Source organism: Ranitomeya imitator, chromosome 4, assembly GCF_032444005.1.
Source record: "Ranitomeya imitator isolate aRanImi1 chromosome 4, aRanImi1.pri, whole genome shotgun sequence".
Lineage (NCBI taxonomy): Eukaryota > Metazoa > Chordata > Amphibia > Anura > Dendrobatidae > Ranitomeya > Ranitomeya imitator.
In genome coordinates, this window is record NC_091285.1 from 686,688,162 (window position 1) to 686,706,246 (window position 18,085).

General features: G+C 45.0%; 1 protein-coding gene across 1 annotated transcript in view; it reads right to left on the reverse strand.

Annotated features, from left to right (window-relative positions):
- The window catches only part of LOC138674703 (extracellular calcium-sensing receptor-like), a 58,268-nt gene that overhangs the window by 20,318 nt on the left and 19,865 nt on the right, over nt 1-18,085 (reverse strand). The gene's annotated exons all lie outside the window — the stretch shown is intronic.

Genomic DNA, 18,085 nt, shown 5'->3' on the forward strand with positions numbered 1-18,085 from the left:
TCCAGTTCTTTTTCTCCTTGGCCCAGGTAAGACGCTTCTGGCATTGAATATGAGTCATGAGCGCTGACACAAGGAATGTGACACTCGTAGCCCATGTCCTGGATACATCTGTGTGTGGGGGCTCTTGAAGCAATGACTTCAGCAGTAGTCCACTCCTTGTGAATCTCCCCCCAATTTTTGAATTGCCTTTTCTTAGCAATCCTTTCCAGGCTGCGGTTATCCAGTTTGCTTGTGCACCTTTTTCTACCACACTTTTTCCTTCCACTCAACTTTCCATTAATACGCTTGGATACAGCACTCTGTGAACAGCCGGCTTCTATACCTTTTGTAGTTTACCTTCCTTGTTGAGTGTGTCAATGACTGCCTTCTGGACATCTGTAAAGTCAGCAGTCCTCCTCATGATTGTTGAGCCTACTGAAACAGACTAACGGACCTTTTTAACACTTGGAAGCCTTTGCAGGTGTGTTTTTTTGTTAGTTATTCTGATTTATTGAGATAATGACTTTGGGGTTTTCATTGACTGTGAGCCATAATCATCAACCTTAACAGAAAGAAACACATAAAATAGATAACTCTGTATGTAATAAAATATATGACTTTCAATTTTGTATTAAAGAACTGAAATAAATTAACTTTTTGATGATGTTCTAATCTTGTGAGACACACCTGTAGATGTGTGCAGCTGCTTTTGTTATCCAGTCAACCAAAGGTATGAACTAGTCCTGTGGGATCCATGTCTAGTTAATTTTAAGGAATATTAGCATCCCCACATTGGATGTGGACAGAGTGATGTGCCAGTGTGTGATCACACCCCCTGCCCCACTAAACAAACATTTCCACCACATTCTAGCCACAGGGCAGGCCAACACCTCCAAGTCATAAAGTGCAATCTCAGGCCATGTGTCCAATTTGAAGACCCAAAAGTTAAATGGGTCAAAATCATCATATAATACGTGGAGATGTGTGGACAGGTACTCTGTAACCCTATGACATAGTGGTACTTCCTCGAAAAAAGGCAAAAATCTGAAAAGCGCGTTGGGGCTGTGGCACCACAGGTCTGAGGTAACCATCTTCATTCCTTTCTCCCAAGTTCCCTTCTTTATTGCTGATTCACTTTAGATCATCTCTGTTTGCTTCAATGATTTACTGGATATACATGTGAATTTTTACTTCATTTTGGTCCTCTCTGTGCATTTTGTTCTTATCTATTGATATGTTGGTATTGTATGCTGTGGCATGCTCATGAATTTTTGTCACATTTAGACCATGCTAACAATGCCTTCTGTGGTGCTGGCAGTGCCCCAGTTGTGTTAGCGACTTCCTTCTCGACCTCTCTCTTGTTCTTCCTCTTAGCCCCCGCTGTCAGGTGAAAAAGCCAACAGTAGTTTCTCTACCAGCGTTCTCTTGTATTTACGTATTTTTTTTAATCGCATTTCAGTGACGGAAGTAATGATGTACGTTGTTCTGGGATCCAGCAGGGTGGCCTCTGAAGAGTGCATTTATTTTTTACTCACATTACTCACAAAAAAACAGCTGCAGAGTAAAATTAACTTTTAAACACACTACTTGTATAGACACTGCGGTACAGTTAATTTATTGGTTTAGCCCACAAGTGGCACAGACGACTGCAAAGTCGAATTATTTTTTTCTGCACATTGCTCGTACAGACATGGCTGCAGAGTACACACAGCGGCTTATGGCACAGTACTCCCACAGGCTAGGGGTGCAGAGTACACATAGTGGCTTATGGCGCAGTACTCCCACAGGCCGGGGTGCAGAGTGCACACAGCAGCTCTTTATACAGTAGTACTCCCAAAGGCGGGTGTGAAGAGTACACAAAGCGGCTCTTTGCACAGCACTCCCACAGGTGGGGGTGAAGAGTACACACAGCACTTCTTGGCACAGTACATCAAATGAGTCAAGTGCAAAGTAAACACAGATTTGTGACAAAGTGCTCTAGCACTGTCCCTCACTCTAACTGCATCCTATACCTACAATAAAGAGAGCAGAAGTGCCCACAGCCTAAAAGCTTCACAGTTCAGGTTCTCTCATCCCTAAACTTGAGATACAGTTTCCCATCAATGGAACATCACCTGTCTGATTTGAGATCTCTCCATGTAAACACGTGACACAGGCATAGCAACATAATGGTTTCCCTTGCAAAGCGGTCTTCCGGAATCCAATGGTGCAGCTGTTACTACAACTTGAGAGTGGGACCTAGAAACAGTAAAGATTAATTTTATGTCTTGAAGATGCTGTTTAATTTTAAGGGTTATCTCAAATCAAACAGATAATTAAATGGTGGTGGAAGAGGAAAGATGAGAACATCGGATTAACATTCTGAGAGCTCATACTCACCTGCGAGGAAAATGTACAAGTGCAATTTGATAACATATTGGATTGCACTCTGACAATGTTAATGTATGACTCTCTGATTTTTTTTTTCAGCTGAATTCAGACTGAGAAAAAAGGGCCAACATGCTGTGATTTTCCTCGTATTTCGGATGAGACTCGCTAATGCAAGTCAATGGGTGTGATAAAAAAAATCGGACCATGGAAGTGCCGTCCGATTTTTACACACCAATGTCCTTGAAAACTCGATAATTCAGCAGCTTCATACAGTAAAATCACAGCATAACCTGACAAAATAGAATAGACATATACCCACAGAATAGGTAGATTAAAAGATGTCAGTGACAGGTGGTATATAATTACTACAGTGCTTGTGTAGCTTACTGTACATGTATTTTTTAACTAAATAATATATTTTCAGAAAAAAATGGCATGGGATACCTCAACATTTACTAATCAGCAGAGGGAAAGCAGACAGCTGGGAGCAAATTTTTATAGCCTGAGAAGGGAATACTACCCATGGAGCTTCCCAGGCTATTAATATCAACTCACGGCTGTATACTCTCCTGGTTATTAAAATGGGGGGACACTCCTCAAAAAAGTATGGCCCCCTAAAATTAACAACCAGCAAAGGCTATGCAGATATCTGTGGGCTGATTATATATAGGCTAGGAAGGGGCTATTGATATTGGCCCCCTCCCAGACTAAAAACAGTAGCTCTCAACTACACCAGAAATAAGATGCGCCAATTCTGATGCTTAGCCTTGCTCTTCTCACTTGCCTTGGTGCAGTGGAAAGTTGTTGATTGTATTGGAGTTAATGTCACCTTTGTATTGTCAGGTCACATCAAGCCCAGAGGTTAGTAATTGAGAGGCATCTATGAGACGACCCCATTACTAACACCATAGTCAAATTGTACAAATAAATAACACCCAGAATAACACACTTCCTCTCATTCTAGCTTCCTATCAAAATTAGGTCTGCCTGTCAAACATAGAAATGTGTGAAGATGTTGTGGGTTGGATGGCAGACAAAGGCTCCAGTGTGTTGACAAGCAGCACCATAAAGTCTTCCGCATGGTCCAGCATCAGTAGCTAAGAAGCTGTGCCTCACAATCCTCCATCTGGTCTTCCTTCCTCCCCCCATCAAGAGTCCCAGGAGATATATGACCACAAACTTGGCCACTCCAAGGAGCTGTTTACATTCCCTTTTAATTATTCTGGCCTCTCACTGTGCACGCTTAAGTGTGTCATGAGGAGGTGGAGTGCAGTGATGCAAAAATATTTGAGCACCCACCACTAGAAGAAAGCCACGTTTGGGAACGTCAATTCATGTCTGAAGAGGTGTAGGTCTGAAGAGGTGTAGGATAATGACGTACAGTGGTCTTCAGGTCAGACTAAAATTGAAACTGAAAAGGAGGATCAGATTGATGAGTTGGAGGACAATGTGGTTGATGAAGAGGCCATTGATCCAACCTGGCACTGTGGCACGCATAGCAAGCACAGCAGTGCAGAATTGGATGGATCGATAGCACCAAAACAGGCAAGAATAGTTAGTGGTTTGACCAAAGGGAGAACTTGGTCAACTCTTCCACAGAACCACCCCAATTGGCTAGATAACAGGTCAAAGGTACATTTTTTCCGTTGTATGGCAATTTTTTTCTGAACGGCCTTCAGACAAAGCAACTATAATTTGGTAACCTGAGCACCACCAGCATGCATAATCACATGACAGTCAAGAACCCCAGTAGGTGGGTGGAATGCCTTGGTATAAAATCTGTGCCTTAGGGTGTAACCATTGCCACATTCCCTCTGTTATGGCCTTCCCAATCTGCTGTCCAGGAAACATGTGTTGATACCTCCTGCCCACAACCTGCGGTTGCACAGTTAAAGCAGTCAACAACCAAGTCCAGTTCATTGTCACAGTGCAGCTTTCAGTTGTCCCTGGCACAGACCTTTAAGACGAATCAGAAATATCCACCCACCCACAGGCCCACATGTTAAACTCCCACATTGCTATACCAGCAAATGCTGCTGTTTTGGCATGTGGGAACTGAGTCTTTCCGTGACCTTTTTGGGGTGACAGCCCCATGGTACTTGCTTTTCAGCCACCACTATTTTCCCTGTGTGGCATCCACGCATTGCAGAAGCACGTGTTACATGATATCAGCTGTACTTTGGCCAACACAGTCACAGAGAAGTCCACCTAACCACAAATATGTGGACAAGCTCTTGTGGACAGGAATGCTACATTTCCCTGATGGCACACTGGATGAAACTGGTGGAGTCTGGGACAGGGTCAGAGGCTGGGACATTACACATTTTACCCATGTGAAGAATAGAGGGCCCAACTTCCTTCAAGGTTTCAGTTTCCTCATATTCCACATCTTGTCTCTCCTCCTCCTCATGATCCTCAGTGGAAGTAGCATCCCCATCATTCCCAGTTGAGCACTCTACAGCACTAACTTGGCAAAGTGGCCTATCAGTGGATCTCCCCGCTAAGCTTCCAACCGGTTATAGTTGTGTGCAACAATGGGATTAACTTGGGGCGGCTTTAAAGCTTGTCAAGCTGGTACACACTCTATGCATGGCCCACATGCTTAACTTGGTTGTACAGTGGGTTTTAAAAATATACCCTAAGTTGCTGGACCTACAAGTACGTTGTGTTAGCACCCATTTCCAAAAGTCTTCTCAGGCTTCCACAGGTCTGACTGCGTTGCAGCAGCTCTTTAATTTGCCTAATCACCGACTGATTTGTGATCTGCCCACACACTGGAATTTGATTGGCTTACTGAGAAGCAGAGGGCAGTGACTGAATTCCAGCTTATCAATGCCTGTCAGAGTAACACTCAGCCCCCACACATAACAACTGCCAAGTGAGAGTGGATCGTTGACATGTGTAAGGTACTTCAAAACTTTTGAGTATTGCACAAAGATAGTGAGGGCTGATGATGCTATTATCAGAGTAACTATCCCACTGCTCTGTCTATTAAAACATTCACTGGAGAATCTTAAAGAGGAAGCTTTGAATGACAAGCAGTTGGCTATGGAGCAAGATTTTACAATGGCTGATACCACGCTCCCAGCTTCAGAAAATATTCTGACAAGGAACAGGAGGAGGAGGATGAGGAGCAACAGGAGTTTCTTGTCTGTGCTACAGAGGGAACTCCCAATCCCAGCTTCCTGCCTATCCAGCATGGTTGGTCTGAAGGCGTCATGAGGAGAAGAGGATGGTTAGTGTTCTTCCTAGTGTGGACACTGAATGTTTGACAACTTGTAGTCTGGGACACATGGCAAATTTAATTTCAGCTGCTTTTCCCAAGACCCTCATGTGAAAGACATTTTGTCTCCCATGAAATACTGGCTGTGCATTTTTCTTTACCCATGGTACAAGAAGAAATTTCTGTCATGTCGGACGCTATTCACACTAGGGCGTCCGACAGACAGCGGTAATTCCGCATTCGTCCACTATGCGCTCAGTGGTGCCGGCTTTATTTTATCTAGGTTGTCCGGGATTAATCTAGCTGGTACTCGGATTGGAGGCTGGGTCACGCCCTCTGCCTTTAAATAGTTCTGCTGAACTTTGGGCGTCGCCGATTATAGCTTGTGTCTTGTGCCTGGTGATCTCGGTCTGGAGTGGTGATCTAGGAGAAGGAATATCGTATCTGGTGGTGTATTATCCTTTGTCTTTTTTCTCCTTCCTATATTTGTATTTGTTTTGCCCTGTGCACATTTTCGTGTATTCCTGTGTGACTGTGGCGTGGTGCGTTTTTTAGTTTTCCCTGTCTGTGCTTTCTGTGGGGATTGGTGTGTGGTCTCTTCACTGGGTGGCGGGAGGTGGTTTCATCTTAAGGCTGAAACAGGAGACAGGGTCAGGCCTGGCGGCCCAGACATGCACACCTTTAGTGTAACTTCCGGGAGAGGGTCAGACAGGGTTTTCCTAGCCTGAGAAATATCACAGGGGCCCGGATAACCAGCCTTAGTCTACCCAGTACCCCCGTGACATTATAATCGGCCCAAAAAGAAAAAAAAAGTATTTTTTTATGTCATGGATCCCATGACTTCCATAACCCGCCAGTTGAAGGCGCTGTTCTTACAGGTCTCTGAATTGAAGGGGGCAGTTCAGCAACAGGGTCTTGTGGTATCAAATGCGCAAGTGGAAACTGCAGGGAGAGTTGCAGAGCCAAAAAAATCCCTTTACCTGAGAGGTTTGCTGGAGAACGCAGTAAATTTGTTGTTTTCCATGAAGCTTGCAAATTGTATTTTCGTATGCGCCCGCTTTCCTCAGGTAATGAGGTTCAGCGTGTGGGCTTGGTTTTGTCATTACTGAACGGAGACCCCCAAGCATGGGCGTTTTCATTACCTTCTGATTCAGCTGCATTTAACTCAGTAAAGAGTTGTTTTTCTGCTCTTGGACTCATTTATGATGATCCTGACAGACTGGCTCTAGCAGAATATAAAATACGCGCTCTCCACCAGGGGGAGCGAATGGCAGAGGATTACTGTTCTGAATTTCATCGCTGGGCGGTGGACACACAATGGAATGACCCGGCGCTGCGGAGTCAGTTTGTATGTGGGGTTTCGAGAAGGGTTAAACAAGCCCTTCTGATGTATGAGACTCCTGCTTCTCTAGAGTCTGCCATGAGTTTTGTTGTTCGCATTGATGGCCATTTGCGTCAGGGGGCGCTAGAGACGCCACCTTTGGGGGAGGTCGTAGGTGCACGTGAGGTTGCTGCAGGTGAGCCCACGGAGCCTATGCAAATCGCAGTGTTGTCGCATCATCAAGCCCCCTCGCTCAGGAAGCAGGGACTCTGCTGTGGAAGCAGGGACACTTTTGCTGTGGTAAAAAGGGGCATTATGTAAATGCTTGTCCTCTGTTTTCAAAGAAAAAGCGCAACAGCGGAAAACTACTAAGCTCAGAGGGTGTGGAGGAGGCCAATCTGAAAAAGTTTATTTTTGTGGCCAAAATAAACTGTCAAGCTCATAAAACTCAGGTTTCACAGCACCTGGTGTCCCTCTGAAAATGTGAAGTGAGGGCGCAAAATGACATGGCGGTGGACATGGGGGTGGTGGCGGGCGAAGCCCAAAATTCAAATGGGCATGTTTTATCTGGCATTGTAAAGGGCTGGGAAAGATGTATTCCACTATCTAGCTAACTGTTTGGCATGAGGGAAGGACCTCCCGAGCGAAGGAGTGAGAGCCTGTAATGTAAAAGGAAAAACTAAAGCCAAAAGGGAGGTATAATTTGTTTTTTTACTTTTTTATTTTACTTTACATACAAATAATTATGAAGGAAACAATGTTTCTAAGCATTTTTCCCTGTAAAAAAACAATTTAGGTTCGGTTTGGTAGGTCTTTTTATAAATCCGTAAAATCGGTGCAATAGTCTGACATTATTCCCAGATGGCACGTGAGTCTGGAAGGCATGCAGGCATCTTCTCCATGCTGTTCCCATTTAGTTTTAGCTCTTTCCCATCTAGTTCAGCTTTTTTCTCATTCCCCCAGACCTGTTTGTTGGGTCCAGCAGAAAAATATTCGGCTTTCCTATTGACTTGCATTGGATTCATTATACGTTACGAATACATGGATATTAGAAAATATTCGGAATGAATATCATGAATCCGAATATTTCACTATACGATTATCACTAATATATTTATATACAGTAATGTGCAAATGACAGAATTACTCTCTGTAAAAGCTCATGTTAAAATCGCATTGCAGTTGGATCACATGTGCACGTAAATCGGATGTCATTTGGATGGAAGGTGATAAAAATCGCATTATTATTAATCACATGGCACTCATCCCACTTTTCGGGACTGATATCGGACTGTTTTTTTTTCTTTCAACGGTGATGGGTATGAGCCCTGAGAACGTGTTCAGGATGTGTTTCTTTTATTATGCTTTTAGAGCGGAAACTCTCCAAAACCAAAAGGGATTAAAAAATTAGTTTTGGCCTGAGAGTTGAGGAAGATGCCCACAATTTCTTTCCTGGTATCAGAGCTGTTGAGTTTTTTTAGGCAATTCAGCTCCAGAATAATGACAGATGGCTTTTTCCTGAAACAGCTCCACTTCTGACTTTGCGGTACGTTTCTGCTCTGTAACCATTGTCTTTTCTCAGTATTTTTCATTAGAGAGGCTATCGGCGCCATAGTGGAAGTTGCCTGAAGAATTAAAATGCTACTCCTTTTAACCATAAGAAGCTAAAATAAAACCCACAAATTTGAGGTATTTGCACATGGCATCATTTTTCTGGCAGATTCTGTTAGAAACCTGATTGTTTTTGTCACGTCTAGTGATTCTTCAATGTAAAATGTAGTGATGAGCGAGTCGTTACTCGAGATTTCTGAACACGCTCAGGTGTTCTCTGAGTATTTTGGGCGTGCTCGTAGATTGTTTGTGTTCCCACAGCTGAACATATGCAGGGAATGCCTGTTTGTTAGGGAATCACCACATGTATTCAGGCTGTCTAGCAGCCACACATCATGCAGCTCCAGGGATACAAACATAATCTACGAGCATGCCCAAGATACTCGGAGAATACCCGAGCATGCTCGGAAAACCCAAGTAACGAACACACTCACTCAGCACTAGTAAAATGCAAAATGGCATATTGTACATATGTTCAGTCTTTTGAGCTTCTTTTATCCTTCTCAAGGCTTCAAAAGCTACGATGCAGCTCAAAGAACGGACCTGACTATTTTTCATAAGACTTTTGTTTGGAAGCCATTCATTAGTTTTGCAAAATAAGACTCTTGAGGAAACCACAGATGGTGTTCCACATACCCTTAGTCTCTACTTTACCTAGGCAAAACTCATTGGTCCACTTGTATCCTAAATACGATGTGTGTTCGTACACTAAGGCTTTGTATACACAGAGATTTTTGCTATATTTTCGGAGCAGAAATCGCAGAAACCTCCAGATGTTTGCAGATAATTTGGAAACACCCCGCTTAGTGGCTATGCGCACACAGAATCTTTTTGGAGCTGAAATTGAGAGGACACTCTCGAAATCCTCTTCCAAATCTCAAAATATCTCAATAGTTTGGAGGATCAGTTCAGTTTTCACTCCAAGACTACAGGAAAAAAAACTTTGCATGCACATACCCAGTTTCTTCTCAGTTTCCACTCAAAGAGTTATGTTACATCACTATTTCAGAGTTTGGAAACCATGAAGCGGTTTACAGCATGTTCATTCTTCAGGCAACTTTCAAGATATAGGAAAAAGATGCTGGAAAAACAACGGTAGAGATGCCAGCGGTTAAAAGTAGTGACGGTTACTCTTCAGGCAGCTTACCGTAGGAAGACACTCTCTATACTTGACAGTATAGAGCAAAAGACACCAGCTGTGAAGCCATCATAAGAATGCTGGACAGACCGCCAGCGAAGCTCTATTGGGAAAATGAACTCCGGCATTTGCCTGATGCGGTTTTCTCTGGCAAAACTCCGGAATTTAAAAGATGTCATGATCAGGTAGCCCAAAATCACATTATAACAATGTGCAATCAGAGTTTTGGCAGCAGAACCGTTCTGTGTCCACCAACACATTTCATCCGATGGCAGAATTGTCTTTCATGCAAAGTCACTTCAGGAAAAATCTAGTGACTTTTTTTCTGTAGTGGCTCCTCAGATGGTTTTTCAGTAGTTTCTGAACCCTGAAGCAGTTAATAGAAGTGACATAAATTGTAACATGTGCACAGCAATGTCATTTTAACATTACTGCACTATGTCAATTTTTTTGTGGTGGTTTCACAGTGCTTTTTCATTCTTCAGGTGGCTTGCCCCAACTCTCTTAGTAGAAGATACAATAAAAAGACTCAGTGAAAACTAAGGCAAAATCAACAACAGAGACACTTCAAAGTCGGCTTTTTCTGAAATGGCTTTGTGAGTGTGGCACCCCTAGGGGTATTTGCCACAAAAATAGTTACTGACACTAAATGCGAATACTAAAATAGCAAGACTGCACTACCACCTCCGGCCAGAAGGGGGAGCTCCAGAGACTCCCCTTGATCCATTCTGGTCTGAGAGAAGAAATGGCAGTTGGGCTAAGGAGCTGATAGTGAGAGGTCATACAGCTGAATTTCTAACAGCCCTATGACGGTTTCCAGGCCCAAATCACCGGCCTGAGGAGAAAAGGGACGGAGAAAAAGGACATTGTGAGAACCGGGTAGCATTAATCACTACCCAGAACAGGCGCAAAGACGGATACCGGATCCGTGGCTGTATTCATTATATATAATACAGCAACCGGAAAAATGTGAGGTGATATCAGCTTCACTAGGGCCGGACGCAGCAACAGACACAGAGTTCAGCGGTACTCCCGGAGGGGGTAAGCCGATAAAAGGACCCGGAGGGGACAGATTGGGCCGGCAGCCAGTTCACATACAGCAGCAGGGCCATACAGAAACTGCGTACAATAAGAGGCGAAGACCCCGGCAGGGTCAAAGTAACTCAGAGTTCCCATACAGACTCCAGTGACAGGACTGGTTGTAAATCCTTTTATGTTAAAGTAAATTGGTTAAACGTTTCAGTGCCTCAGTCTTTCATTTGGACAATAGCCATCTATCCAGGATCGGGATCATCGCCGCTGGGAGAACCTGCTGTTGATCAAGTAAGTGCCTGTCCCCTCACGATACCCCTTACACTGTGCATTGCCTGAGGCCACAGCACCGGGTCAAGCCACCCGTGACATCCCCCTCAAGAGACAGACCCCATTGGTCTGGTGCTGGGTATCCCGGTCTCTTGGGCGTCACAATTGGCGTCACGAACAGGATAGAGCCAGCCCATATAGCGGGTATTGTGTGCCGTGATTGGAGCCCAAAACTTTAAAAACTTGGATGAAAAATCGTGAAAATTGACTTTATTAAAGAAAATTCCATTTCCCATTAAAAACTATTGAAAGTGACTTTTCCCCATTGGTTATAATGGAGTAAAGATGGCCGCCATTCCCTGAGGTAATCACCTCATAACCGTTAGGCGCGAGACTGTTAATTGAGCTACGCCATTACCTGAGCCCCAGTCTAACTGAAAAACTTCAGAATCCGCCATTACAGAGCGCGGTGGGTGGGAGCAGCAGGGGGCGTGTCATTGTGGGCGGCACCAAGCTGAGCGCTCTGACATCAGAGCAAGGGGAAAATCGATCCTGCTGCACAGCGGAACGAATCTACACTATCCCGACGGAAGCGGAGGACCGGAAGGGTCCGGATTAACTAAGGGGGCACAGTATGTCGCAGCACGGAGACGCCGCAGCACCCGGCGGCGCTAATGCAGCTGAAAGACAGAGTGTCGATAGAGAGTCTGGTAGCGCAGTGGTGCAAGGAGTGGCGCCCATCATGCCGGTGCTGATGCCATATACCCCGGGTGGCCCGTGGCTTCCAATGTATGAAGGTGAGCCTAATACCCTTGACGATTTCAGAGAAAAGATGCTGGCCCATTTTGACATGTTCCCTGTGGGTGAAGTTCAGCGTGTTAGTCTCCTGATGATGCAGTTAAGTGGCTATGCTAAGCGAGAAGTCACAGCATGGGCAGCTGATCTAAAAGGCACTGTTGAACGCATATTTGCTGGATTAAAAGCTACATTTGAAACCACGGCCAGCAGCAAAGCTAAAGTACGATTCTTTAGGTGCAAACAAAAAGCTAATGAGGGCGTGAGAGACTTTGCCTTAAACCTGCAGGAAGCCCTTAAATCACTTACACTGGCTGAACCCATTTTTAACACCGGAGCGGATAAACTGCTAAGAGATCAATTTATTGAGGGACTCTACACCCCTTCTCACCGGGGGCATGTGAGCATGCTTGTTTTTAAGAACCCTGAATTGACATTTGCCCAATTAAAGGAGAGCGCTATACGTCTCCAGCTGGCAGAGGCACCTCGGGATCAGGATCCTGCGCAACCTATGGCAGAGGCACCTCAACAACAGGGAGTGCCAGTGACATCAGCTATGTCCGGGGCCATTGCTAAGCCCCTGGGGCCCAGTACTAATGAGGCTCTTCAACAAAAGCTTGACTCTTTAACTGATGTTTTTGCTTCAATGGCTAAAACCATGCAGGAGATGAGAGGACACAAGATGGAGTTCGCAAACCGTAGAGAGGATGTTCCATGGATGAGACCCCGGAGATACCCGACATGGAGAGGACGACCCCGCGACCGCTACCAACCGGATGGACAGCCCATTTGCCGCCGTTGCCAGCAGCCAGGCCACTTTGCACGAGATTGTGATTTAAACGGGAATCCCCTGGGAATGCGGGCCGCTTCGCAGGAATGAACTTTCAAGGCCCAACACCCTGGCACGACAGGTACATCGGAGGACGACCATATTATCCCTATCGTGCTGGATGGAATTCCCCTCAACGCTTTGCTGGACACAGGTTCCCAGATTTCATCTATACCGTATATCCTTTATAAGAGGTACTGGGCTGATGCAGATATTGATAAAGGGCCCTCTGATGTTGAACTAGATATATGGGCCAGTAATGGTAAGTTGGTACCGAAACTAGGATTCAGGGAGATGACCATAAAGATTGGTAAAGTAGAATTGAAGAAACAGGGTATAATTGTTGTTGATGTTGACCGGCGGAACTGTGAACCAACTGTATTGATAGGAATGAATGTGTTAGAGAACTGCTTTTCCGAAGTTATTTCTGTCTTACAGCAAATTGCTGAAACTGCCCAATCCTGCCAGCAGAGAGTTCTCCAGAAGGAAATAAAAGTATTGATGTTAAGGCAACAGGTAGAAGTTGCAGGTGGAGAAATCGGCAGTGTGAGGGTAAGTGATCCAACATCTATTGTAATCCCACCAAAAACAGAAATGCTGGTATGGTGTAGAGCAGCCATTGGTACTAAGGGACGAGATTATCAAGCCTTAATAGAACCAGTGTACACCGACAGCAGGCCCACTATACTCACAGCACGAGGGGTAGTCGAGGTACACCGGGGACGAGTGCCGGTACGACTTTTGAACTGTGGAGAGGAAGAGGTCACTTTGCCAAGGTATGCTACAATGGCAAAGCTATATACTGTTGACAACAATGCCATCACAACCATTGAGCCCTTAGAACCAACCTGTCAGGTGGAAGGCAATGGCTCAGATGGAGAAATGGAGGATTGGTGCCAACAGCTACACGTGGGCATAAATTCAACACCTACCCATCAAAAACAAGGGGTGTATAGGCTAGTGACGGAATATGAACAAGTCTTCAGTAAACACCCATTGGACTTCGGACGGATAGAAGGGGTAGAACACACAATCCCCACCAGTGACCATCCCCCAATAAAAGAAAGATATAGACCCATACCGCCCGCTCACTATCAATGTGCAAAAGATATGCTGAGGGAGATGAAACAGGCTGGGGTAATAAGAGACAGCTGTAGCCCCTGGGCGGCCCCTCTAGTGATTGTCAAAAAAAAGGACGGAACCATGAGAATGTGCGTAGACTACCGGCAGATTAATAACATAACCCATAAAGACGCCTACCCCTTGCCTAGGATAGAAGAGTCCTTGACTGCTTTGAAATCTGCTAATTATTTTTCCACCTTAGACTTAACAAGCGGGTATTGGCAAGTCCCTGTGGCTGAGAGAGATAAGGAAAAGACGGCATTCACCACACCAATGGGTCTATGTGAATTTAATCGCATGCCATTCGGACTCTGCAACGCATCCGGTACCTTCCAGCGGCTGATGGAATGCTGCCTCGGACACAAGAACTTCGAGATCGTCCTCCTGTACCTAGATGATGTGATCGTCTACTCAAAGACTTACGAACAACACTTAATAGACCTGGCAGAAGTGTTTGAAGCCTTATCCAGGTATGGCATGAAAATCAAGCCATCCAAATGTCACCTTCTCAAGCCAAAGGTACAGTACCTGGGACACATCGTGAGTTCGGAGGGAGTAGCACCGGATCCCGAGAAAATAAGCGCCATAAGGGATTGGCCAAGACCTACCAGCGCAAAAGAAGTGAGACAATTCCTGGGATTGGTGGGTTACTATCGCAGATTTATAAAAGGATTTACCAAGTTGGCAGCACCCTTGCAAGACACCTTGGTAGGGCAGAGGAAGAAACCTTCAAACCGAAACCCTCCTTTTCAGTGGAACAACGAAAGGGAAGACTCCTTTGAACAACTAAAGAAGGCACTAACCGGAGAAGAGGTTCTGGCATACCCAGATTACCATCAACCTTTCATCCTCTACACCGATGCCAGTAATGTGGGACTAGGAGCGGTGCTGTCACAAAAGCAAGAAGGTCGGGAGAAAGTCATCGCCTTTGCAAGTAGAAAGCTCCGGCCTACTGAAAGAAATCCAGAAAATTATAGCTCCTTCAGATTGGAACTACTGGCAGTAGTTTGGGCTGTGACTGAACGTTTCAAACACTATCTGGCCGCTGCAGAATTTATTGTCTATACTGACAACAATCCGTTGACCCACCTGGACACAGCCAAATTAGGTGCGTTAGAACAGCGATGGATAGCCCGGTTATCTAATTACAACTTCAAGATCAAGTATCGAGCAGGTCGCAAGAATGGAAATGCCGATGCCCTATCCCGGATGCCACACTTGAGAGATGTAGAAGAAGAAACGGGGGAGCTTGAAGAAATTGAACTACCAGCCTTCCATCATCCCAAGGCAAAACATCATCAGTCAAGTACCTATCAGAAACAACAAGAGGTGAATTTTAATCCGTTAGCACACCATAGATGGGCTGACACCCAAGACAGCAATCCGGCTGTGAAGTTGGTGAAGGAACTGTTAACTGAGCAAAGTGCATATCCCGATGAGGATGCCCCAGAAGAGACGCATCAACTCTGGAAAGAGAGAGGCAAAATGTTCCTGTATCAAGGGAAGCTCTGTAGAAGGTACACCAATCCGAAAACACATGAATTGGTTTGGCAGATTATCGTGCCTAAACAAGATGTCAAGATGGTCCTCGAAGCTTACCATAATGGTGCTGGTCACTTTGGTTGGAAAAAGTTAGAAGTACTTCTAAGAGAAAGATTTTATTGGGTCGGGATGAGAAAATCAATCGAACAGTGGTGCAGAAATTGTGGCCCGTGCAACCTCAGAAGAAACGATCAAAAGAACCAAAGAGCACCACTGCAGCCCATAATCACCAAACAACCACTTGAACTTGTAGCCATAGACCACGTGAAGTTAATACCAAGCCGGTCCGGCTATGTCTATGCCTTGACCATCGTGGACCATTATTCACGCTTCTTGGTAGTAGTACCCATAAAAGATCTGACAGCAAAAACAGCAGCCAAAGCGTTCCAAACGTACTTTTGTAGACCCCATGGATATCCGGAACAGGTTCTCACCGACCAAAGTATAGCCTTTGAATCAGAGATCTTCAGAGAATTCTGTAATATGTATGGTTCCAAAAAGATCCGGACGACGGCCTATCATCCACAAACAAACGGCTTATGCGAGAAGATGAACCATATTGTAATAGACCTACTAAAGACTTTACCTGAGACAGAAAGGAATCAATGGCCAGAGAAATTGCCTGACTTGGTTGATCTGTATAATCATGTCCCGGTGAGCTCTACCAACTGCACCCCAGCTTACCTTATGCGTGCAAGACCCGGCCAATTACCGATCGATCTAGAAATGGGAATTCTGAAACCAGACGCAGAAGTTCAAGACTCCAATTGGGATATCATACGGCAAAAGCAGTATCGCCAAGTGCAAGAGAGTGTGGAAAGAAGCCTTCAGCAAACTAGAGAAAGACAAGAGCGAACTTTCAACCAGAATGCTCTAGCGACCCCATTAAGACCGGGTGATCAAGTGCTCAAGAGAAACCGTCGAACCAATAAACTAGACAATCAGTGGGAAGCCGTACCCTACACAGTTTTACCAACAAGAATGGATAATCCTAAAATGTGTCTCATTAGCAAAAACGGAGGCTTAACATCTGTATTAGTGTCAAGAGACAATCTTAAATTGTGTCCGGAAGCATTGAAAGAGCCAGAAGTTGTCCAGCCAGAATCAGAAGTTATTCAACCCATACAGGTTCAACCAGTAAAGGAAAAAGAAGAGGAAATGTATCACACCTGTATAGGAGACTTTCCTAAAACTCTACTAACATACCATAGTGCAGTAGTGGTTCCCATGGTGGCCTTTTACCCAACACCGAACCCAATACCAGAAGTCCCAAGACAGGAAGAGGCTGACCCCGTACTACAGGAGGTTCCAGGCCAGGAAGAACAGATTCCTGATCAGAGTAATCCCATTCACGGTGGACTTGCCAACTCCATAGTCGTGGAATTATCTTTAGCAGAGCGGGCAGATACTACATCCGCAGTAGACAGTAGTACACCACATGAAGAGACACCGCTATTACGTAGATCACAGCGTAGTACCCAGGGTCAATTACCGGCCAGGTATGCAGATTACCAACTATAAAGCTCATAATGTGAATTGTATATATGTTATGCCGTATATAGTTAAACAGAAAATGTAGTATAGTCATTGTTATCAGTCTGCAACGTTTAAGCCCAGTGCCTACAGAGACTTGTCTGTATGAACTTCTTGCATATTCTTGAACTTTTTATCAGCCCGGAGGCACTAAATCAAAGCTCCGGAAAGACTGCTTTTTGAATTTTGCTTTTTGCTCTTTTTGAACTTTCTTTAGACTTTATATTGATAACTTCGTTGGAAAAATGGAACTAAATTCCTGGACACTAAGTACAGTGCCTTTCCTAGTACCTTCAAGGATAGAACTGTATTAATGGACGCTATTTGAAGTGACTTTTTACAGAACTCTATTTTTGTTTCCTTGAGTGGTTTTTGTAACTTTTCATTTTTAAGACTCTCTACATATTAATTGTTATTTCAAAATGCTATCGTCCCACAGTCCCGGAGTACTGTTCTTAACTAAGGGGGAATGTGGCACCCCTAGGGGTATTTGCCACAAAAATAGTTACTGACACTAAATGCGAATACTAAAATAGCAAGACTGCACTACCACCTCCGGCCAGAAGGGGGAGCTCCAGAGACTTCCCTTGATCCATTCTGGTCTGAGAGAAGAACTGGCAGTTGGGCTAAGGAGCTGAAAGTGAGAGGTCATACAGCTGAATTTCTAACAGCCCTATGACGGTTTCCAGGCCCAAATCACCGGCCTGAGGAGAAGAGGGACAGAGAAAAGGGACATTGTGAGAACCGGGTAGCATTAATCACTACCCAGAACAGGCGCAAAGACGGATACCGGATCTGTGGCTGTATTCATTATATATAATACAGCAACCGGAAAAACGTGAGGTGATATCAGCTTCACTAGGGCCGGACGCAGCAACAGACACAGAGTTCAGCGGTACTCCCGGAGGGGGTAAGCCGATAAAAGGACTCGGGTTGCCCGTCGAACCAGGACCCGGAGGAGACAGATTGGGCCGGCAGCCAGTTCACATACAGCAGCAGGGCCACACAGAAATTGCGCACAATAAGGGGCGAAGACCCCGGCAGGGTCAAAGTAACTCAGAGTTCCCATACAGACTCCGGTGACAGGACTGGTTGTAAATCCTTTTATGTTAAAGTAAACTGGTTAAACGTTTCAGTGCCTCAGTCTTTCATTTGGACAATAGCCATCTATCCAGGATCGGGATCATCGCCGCTGGGAGAACCTGCTGTTGATCAAGTAAGTGCCTGTCCCCTCATGATACCCCTTACACTGTGCATTGCCTGAGGCCACAGCACCGGGTCAAGCCACCCGTGACATCCCCCTCAAGAGACAGACTCCAT